This window comes from Jaculus jaculus, chromosome 10 (assembly GCF_020740685.1).
Source record: "Jaculus jaculus isolate mJacJac1 chromosome 10, mJacJac1.mat.Y.cur, whole genome shotgun sequence".
Lineage (NCBI taxonomy): Eukaryota > Metazoa > Chordata > Mammalia > Rodentia > Dipodidae > Jaculus > Jaculus jaculus.
In genome coordinates this window covers 69,817,035-69,824,182 of record NC_059111.1, presented here as the reverse complement: position 1 = coordinate 69,824,182, position 7,148 = coordinate 69,817,035, and the positions used below count along the sequence as shown (strand labels likewise).

The 7,148-nt window shown below is 36.2% G+C and overlaps 1 pseudogene; it reads left to right on the top strand.

Moving 5' to 3' along the window:
- Positions 1–368: 368 nt before the first annotated feature.
- LOC123464075 lies at positions 369–1,790 on the top strand (annotated as a pseudogene).
- The last annotated feature ends 5,358 nt before the right edge of the window (positions 1,791–7,148 follow it).

The following is a 7,148-nucleotide window of genomic DNA, read 5'->3' as shown; positions in this document are numbered from 1 at the left end:
CTAGAAATTATTGGAGGCACTTTCCATGATATAGGAATGGAAAAAGACTTCCTGAACAAAACCCCAGTAGTTCACAATCTTAAACAGTCATTCAACCAATGGGATCACATGAAGCTGAAGAGTTTCTTCACAGACAGGCATACAATAAGCAAAGCCAATAGATTACCACAGAATGGGAGAAAATATTTGCTGAATATCCAACTGACAGAGGCCTAATCTTTAGAAGCTACAAAGAATTCAAAAACCTGAACAATAAAAAGTCAAAAAACCCACTCACAAAATGGGGAAAAGAGCTGGTGAGGCAGTTCACAGAGGAAGAAATACAACTTGCAAACCCACATTTAAGAAAATGTTGCTCTTGGGGCAAGATGGCGGGGGTTGAGGTTGGAGTGACTCTTGGGCAGCCGCACCTTTTACGACAGGATCTTGCTACTTTGGACGTTACGAAGTTAACACCACTTTCACATGAAGTTATCAGCAGACAAGCTACGATTAACATAGGTACAATTGGTCACGTAGTGCATGGGAAATCTACTGTTGTAAAAGCCATTTCTGGTGTTCACACAGTCAGATTCAAAAATGAACTTGAAAGGAACATTACAATCAAGCTTGGATATGCTAATGCTAAGATTTATAAACTTGATGACCCAAGTTGTCCTCGGCCAGAATGTTATAGGTCTTGTGGAAGTGGAACACCTGATGAGTTTCCTACAGATATTCCAGGAACTGAAGGAAACTTCAAATTAGTCAGGCATGTGTCCTTTGTTGACTGTCCTGGCCATGATATTTGGATGGCTACGATGCTGAACGGTGCAGCAGTGATGGATGCAGCTCTTCTATTAATAGCTGGTAATGAATCTTGCCCTCAGCCTCAGACTTCAGAACACCTAGCTGCAATAGAAATCATGAAACTCAAGCATATTTTGATCCTACAGAATAAAATTGATTTGGTAAAAGAAAGTCAGGCTAAAGAACAATATGAACAGATTCTTGCATTTGTACAAGGAACAGTGGCAGAAGGAGCTCCCATTATTCCAATTTCTGCTCAACTTAAATCCAATATTGAAGTTGTCTGTGAGTACATAGTAAAGAAAATTCCAGTACCCCCACGAGACTTTACTTCAGAACCTCGACTCATTGTAATTAGGTCATTTGATGTCAACAAACCTGGCTGTGAAGTTGATGACCTTAAGGGTGGTGTGGCTGGTGGTAGTATTCTAAAAGGAGTATTAAAGGTGGGCCAGGAGATAGAAGTGGGACCCAGTATTGTTTCCAAAGATAGTGAAGGAAAACTTACGTGTAAATCAATCTTTTCCAAAATTGTATCACTTTTTGTGGAGCATAATGATCTTCAGTATGCTGCTCCAGGAGGTCTTATTGGAGTTGGAACAAAAGTTGACCCTGCTCTGTGCCGGGCTGACAGAATGGTGGGACAAGTGCTTGGTGCTGTTGGAGCTTTACCTGAGATATTCACTGAGTCAGAAATTTCCTATTTCCTATGAGACGCCTTCTAGGTGTCCGCACTGAAGGAGACAAGAAAGCAGCAAAGGTCCAAAAGCTGTCTAAGAATGAAGTGCTTATGGTCAACATCGGATCCTTGTTAACAGGAGGGAGAGTTAGTGCTGTGAAGGCTGATTTGGACAAAATTGTTTTGACTAATCAATCCTGTGTGCACAGAAGTAGGAGAAAAAATTGTCCTTAGCTGAAGAGTTGAGAAACATTGGCGCTTAATTGGTTGGGGTCAGATAAGAAGAGGAGTGACAATCAAGCCAACCGTAGATGATGACTGAAAACTCCCAGCTACACAAAACATTTGGAAGAGTTAGAGCTTCTTTTAACAACTTAGACTTATATTTTCAAAGCAATATTAGAGGAATAATTTCACAGCTCCTTCAATTGATAGGTAGCTGTAAGTTTATTTTCATTTTTGCATGATGAAAAGCTAACCGCCAGAACAATATAGGGTCTATGATAAGTGTAAAAATTGGTATACAATTAGATTAAACCTACATTCTCACAGAGGTTAAAGCATTCCAAAATGTCTAATTTATACAGTCAGGATGTTTAAAATAACCTATCATAGAATTTATCTGAAATGACTTTTTTCTTTTTTATGAATTCTCTTTCAGTAGCTCAACAATAAAGGACTTTTCTAGTAAAAACTGATAGATACAAATTTTCCTTGAAGACTAGCTCCTTTATGTTTGACTCTCATATTTTGTATTATTATGCCTTTAAAATTTTGAGCAGAAACAATACAAACAGGCTCACAGGAGGCTGACTCCTAGAATATGAGTGCTCATTCCCATGGGCCTGAAGTTAGTCTTCCCCACTAGTATACCAGATGATTTTAGTGAACTCATCAGGTTCATTCCAGGATTTATTCTCTGGTGGATTTTGTTTTAGTGGAACTGGGGATGGAGCCCTGCGCCTCTTGGCTGCTATAAGCACTCTACTGTCTTCACCCCAGCCTTGGGTATTGTTAGTTGATATGGTAATGACATCTGTAGACTATAATACAAGTTGATCTCTGGGCTTTGGACCTTGCAAAAGGTGAAAGATGTTCAAAAAATTGAGTGAGCCCTTTTGATTTTCATGTATCATTCTCCATGCCCCTGAAATTTTCTTACACTGTGCTTTTAGGTTTTTACTTATGTTTTTTGTTTTGCTATTCTGGTAGAACAATGATTCTCAATTCCATATGACATGAGAATTGTTAGGGTAAGCTTTTACAAAACAGGGCAAAAAGTTGCTTTGATGTAGTGTTCAGATATTGATTCTATTAAAAACAAGTTTTTAAAAGAAAAAAGTTTAGAAAGTTAAGAAGTAGGCATATTAAGTAATGAATTCTACTGAGGTTTAGTAATTTGGTAATCTTCTTTAATTTGTTTTAAATTTTCATTGAGAGGGGAATTTATACTACAGTTAATAGTGTTCTCTTTCAGATATTGATGCTGCCTTATAGGAGTTTACAAGCTGTGGCTATAGGTCACTATTTAAATTTAAATGTTTTGAGGGTGAATACTGACATGTACTTGATAAACTTTGAAGGGTTGTATTGTAGCATGAAGACATTTACATAAAATGAATTCTTAACCAAACATTAATTTTTTAAAATCTAATCTCACCAGAACTGAAAATAAATGTCTTACAATTCATTTTAAGCAGCCATGTGAATTTCAGCAGCTTTGTAAAGCACTGTGCTTAATGTAATGGTCATCCATAGGAATGAATGAAAACAATGTACTTTATGGTTGTGGTTGTCAACATAAGATGTTATTTTATTGAGAAAGTGTTCATTAATTGATGTTACTGATGAAAGTAAATTGCAATTATAAATTTTCTTGTCTCTACCCAGCAAAAAAAGAAAGAAAGAAAGAAAGAAAGAGAGAAAATGTTCATCATCCCTAATCATTGGGGAAAGGCAAAAATTAAAACAACTTTGAGATTTCACCTTACCCCAGTAAGGATAGCAAACATCCAAAAATCAAATGAAAACAAATGCTGGTGAGGATGTGAAGAGATAGGAACCCTCATTCACTGTTGGTGGGAAAGTAATATGGTACAACCACTTTGGAAAGCAACATGGACACTCATAAAAAGGCTGACCATAGAGTTACCACCAGACTCTGTTGTTTCCTTACTGGGCATGTACCCTAAAACCTTTAAACCTCACTCCAGAGGGATTTGCTCAGCCATGTTTATAGTGGCCTAATTCATAATAGCTAAGAGCTGTAATCAACCAAGATGTCCATCACTAGAATAATGGATAAGTAAGATGTGGTATATCTACACAATGGAATTCTACACAGCAATAAGAAAAAAATGACACAATGAAATTTGAAGAAAAATGGTTGAACCTGGAACATACCATTCGCAGTGAACTTAACCAATTGCAGAAAGATAATCACTGCATACTCTCACTCATCTATAGCACCTTACCTGAATCTACCCAAGATACCGACATACCCAGCAAGCAACTGGATGACTAGACAATAGGGTGGGTGACGGGGGAGGAAAGGGCAAGGGAGGGTGTGGGGGACACAAATCTAGACCCAAACAGTAATGGTACCATAAAATTCTACATCCTAAAAGGCAGACCAAATGGTTAAACTTTCACCAGGCCCTTAGAGGGAATACCTGAGCCACAAGGCACTGGATAAGGTACAGAGAAGACTGACCTTAATCTTCTACCACTTCTCTCTCTCTCTCTCTTTTCTCTAACTCTGCTATATTAGTTATCTTTTTCTTCCTTCTCTTAGTGGGCACTGACCTGTTACTCCCAGTACCAGCATGTGGCTATCATCCACAATGAGCTTTTGATCAGAAAGACCTACAAGGTTTCCTAAAAGAAAGACAGATTACTGTCAAGAATACTTGATGATCAACCAAAGGTTACTGGTAAGACCCTACTGCTGCAGACACCATATGCGGTTGACAGGTAAAATGGAATGACATGGCTGGAAGCTGGAAGATATTCAGTCCCCAGACAGTCAGCACATCTAGTGCCAGAAGGTGCTCCATGGACAACTGGGTAAAAATGACCAATATCTGTCCAAACAACTCATGATCTAACCTACTTAGCAGCAAATAACCTGTCATGATGCTCACAGAAGTGCAATAGTGACACACAGCCATGGTGGAAACCAATTGCTCTTGATTTGGCTAACTGGTCCAATCAGTGGAATGGAACCCATAGCTGGAGCTGGGAAACATGTCAGAACCATATCCAAACATGAGCCCGATCTCTGATATCAAGCTACCACCAATTTTGGTCTACTTGAGGGTCTACACCTATTAAATTCTCTTCAAAAAAATAAGAGTTTTTATTTTTTATTTTTCTGGTGCTAACTTTACTCTCAGTTGGAGAACCTGCCTTTTTTAAATATATATATATACAGATACAGATCCTAAGGAGAGAACCACCCCATCATACCTCAAAAGTGCCCCAACTGAAATTAAGTACAATTAGCAAAACAAGGAATGGTGCTGTTTTCTTGGTGAACTGGGTACCAGCATAAGAGTGAAGGAGATCAACACAGAGAAAAATCAACTCCTAACAAATCAGATATCCAGAGACACAGTGGTTCCCAACATCTCATCATTGAAGCAGCCCAAAAATGAACCCAACATGGCTCAGGGAAATTTTGTGGATGAGGGTATGGAAAGAATGTCAGAGCCACACTTTGGGTCACAATACACAGAGACATTTCTCCTACCCATAACTGTTGGCTAACTCCACAGTGCATTACTCATATATCTCAACATGGAGGGGCCATGGGGAGGGGGTAGGACATAGACGAGCCTAACAATGGTCTCAACTTGACTGCATTCACTGAGTACAAAACTAATTAACAAAAAATTAATAAATTATTTTTAAAAGTTTAAAAGGAAAGAATGGCTTCTGCCAATGGGTAGTGGGAAAAAGAAGGACCTTTCTACCATCAAAGAGGCAGGGACCTGAAAATACACCATCAACATTCACAAGCAAATTCATGGAGTGGTGAAGAGTCAATAGCTGCTACTTTATTTCCACAATAAGAAATACTGAAATAGAGGTACAACTGTCTTCTTTAAAGCACTAAAGTCTGACATTAAAAGAAGCCAAAAAGTGATATATATTCTCTACAAATTCATCAAGACTAAGATTTGAGATCAACTAACAGGAGGTAAAGTACAAATATATATTTACAATATCTATAAAATAACATATGTATAAATAACTATATATCAATATATAGATAAATAGATTAGGTTAGATATAGATGACAAAGATATAGATATATAGATTATAAAGTCCTTATGTGTGCCTATGTGTGTATGTGAAATGTGTATTTCTTTTGGTGTGATTGCTGTGTGATGTGTGCACATGTGCAGATGCATGATTTCCATTCATGGGTATATACAGTCCAAGGAAGAACATTGTTCTGTCCTTCTCTTATTATTCATCATTATGTATTTTTTTTTCTTTGAGACAAGATCTCTCCCTCAAACCATAACTGCTGTCCATGAGCAAGCAAGCCCCACAGCAGACTATAGTTAGAGTCATTCATGGCCATCTACTGTTTTATACATGGGTTTTAAGGAGCTTGGTGGTCTCCAGCCTGAAATGCCCTCTTGCTTAATCTTTAAGTAGTCTTAATCACAGAACTATCTCCTCATTCCTATAGATGGCTATTTATGTAAAGGCAATATGTTTATGCATGTATATGAGAGAGACAGCTCTTTTATGTCATGAAAAACTTTTTATAATTTGGACTATGCTCATTATTCACTTCCACTGAACACATTGAACAGGGTTAGATTTCAAATTAGGCAATGCATTTTTATTTTGAAGCAAACAGATATACTCGAGAAAAAAATGTGTTACTCCAATATCAAATCATATCTTAAATGTTTCTGCCAAAGACCTTCTTTGGAACAACAGTCTCATTCTATATATATTAAAGTGAAATTTTAGTGTCTTAAAAGGGAACATAAAGCTCAACATAAGCAGACACCAATAGTCTTTTATTTACTTTACAATAAAACTCATATAACTTTAGCTTGCAGTTATTATCACATGCTGTCAGTTTCATAACATTTCATACCTTTGTGAATTTAGTATTTCATGTTGAATGGTTTCATAAGACACACACATATACATACTTAAAGAAAGAAGCATACATGGATAAATATATGAATATATACATACATGTAAAACATTAGAAAATAATATTTTTGCATTTACAAAAATAATTTTGAGTTTTACATATTATTTATGAATATAACTTTACATATCATTTATGATTATGTGGACATTAATATTTTTGTTTCTTCTTCAATTTATTTATTTATTTTTATTTAATACAGAATGTTTTTACTTTTAGTCTGATTTCTTAGGTAATTTACAAAATTTAAAAAATTTACATAATTTAAAATTTGTAAATTTATAAAATTTACAAAATTTTTTAAAAAAAAGCAATTCTCAGTGTAACCCTGTATGAAATTCAAGCTACATGTGATTGAGCTTGAGGAGTTATTGGACTTAAGCAATATATTTTATATTGTGTAGCCTATAAATGCAAACCTAAAATGTGAGAACATTCTGAGATACTTCAAGTCCCATAGACCTTTTTTTTAATTGAAGAAAATTTTTATTAGTTATG